This window comes from Mustela lutreola, chromosome 9 (genome assembly GCF_030435805.1).
Source record: "Mustela lutreola isolate mMusLut2 chromosome 9, mMusLut2.pri, whole genome shotgun sequence".
Lineage (NCBI taxonomy): Eukaryota > Metazoa > Chordata > Mammalia > Carnivora > Mustelidae > Mustela > Mustela lutreola.
The window spans coordinates 63,821,740-63,823,304 of record NC_081298.1 but is presented as its reverse complement, the minus strand read 5'-3'; the positions used below and the strand labels follow the sequence as shown (position 1 = coordinate 63,823,304).

The window sequence follows — 1,565 nt, the reverse complement described above, 5'->3', positions numbered from 1 at the left end:
GTGGTGATCTCATTGTGGTTTTGATTTGCGTTTCCCTGATGATTAGCAACACCAACATCTTCTCAAGTACCCTTTGACCATTTTATACGTCTTCCTGGAAAAATGTCTATCTAGGTCCTTGGTCCATTGCTTTACTGGGCTGTGAAAGATGGTTATGAATGGAGTACCGGGTAGGGGGAAAAGATAAGGCATTTGAGGTAGGACACAGTAAAAGAAAAAGTTTAGAAATGGGAAAAAAGAGGGTTGTGTTTGAAGACTAGTGAGTAGTGAATTTTGAATAGAAAATAAGGTATAAAGCTTTGCGCAGTGGCAGTATCGTAGCCAATGAGGTTTATCCGAGGCGCGATTATTGCTAATTGAAAATAAGGTATAGAAGTTTGAGTGAGGTAGGGCCAGAAAGTATTTGAGGCCACATTAGAAAGGACTTGGATTCCACACCATGGGGTTTGTTCTCTGCTCAGTGGACAATAGAGACCCGTTGACATTTTGTGAACCAGGAAGTACCATGGTTCTACTTGATTTAAATAATAGCCTCATAGGGGCACCTGGGTGGCTCAGTTGGTTAAGTGACTGCCTTTGGCTCAGGTCATGACCCCGGAGTCCTGGGATCAAGTCCCACATCAGGCTCCCAGCTCTGTGGGGAGTCTGCTTTTCCCTCTGACCTTCTTCCCTCTCATGCTCTTTCTCACTTTCTTTCTTGAAAAGTATCGAAAGAGTAAAAGACTAGAGTGACAGAAACTAATTAAGATGCTGTTTAAATAATAAGAGACCAATAATGAGGGCCTGAAGCAGAGTGGTGGTAGTGGGATCTGTCAGGGCTATTATTGAGGCAGCATTTACAGGTCTTAAAACTGCTCAAATATGAACAACATGGGAAAGAAAGGGTGCTTGAATGGATGATGGTGCCAAACCAAGGTAGAGAGAGAGCAGGTAGAACTGGTTCGGTGGGAAGATAATGAATTGGCTTGGATTGAGTTTGAGGTTCCTGGCAAGCTATCCAAGTAGAAATACACAGGGACAATGTAGGTCAGCAGCTTGAGAGAAAGGTGAGGCCTAGCAATCCTAACTTGAGAGGCAACAGCACTGAGATGATTAGGGAGCTATGAGGATTGAGATGCTCACAAAGAAAACTACTTGCAGACAGAGGGGAGAGAACCTTGGAGGTAGCTTCTCTCCCTTTAGCCAAGCAAGAACCTTAGGGGAAGAAGGAATGGTGGTTGGCAAGGGTAAGGGAATGAGGAAGAGACATTGAAAACGGCAGATAAATGTTTGGGGAGGAAGACCCCAAGGATTACCTAGGCTGTAAGTGTAACCACCAAATGCATTAAGTTGTTTGAGGACAAGCAAGATTGGTAATTCCAAGCAGTAGTAGGATTGAGGGGAGCATTTTCTCTCTTGGAGTGGGAGAGATGGAAATATTTGTAGGCTGATGAGAAGGAACAGGGATAAGGTGAGATTGTGGGTAGAGGTTAGGCGAAGTGCTTGATGGATGAAGTCTACAAAGTTACTAAAAGGGTGGGATTGAGCTAGAGGGAACAACCTTAAAAGGAAGCAAGGATGTATTT

At 43.9% G+C, this 1,565-nt stretch overlaps 1 pseudogene; it reads left to right on the top strand.

Annotated features, from left to right (window-relative positions):
- Positions 1-295: 295 nt before the first annotated feature.
- LOC131808626 (U4 spliceosomal RNA) lies at positions 296-367 on the top strand (annotated as a pseudogene).
- The last annotated feature ends 1,198 nt before the right edge of the window (positions 368-1,565 follow it).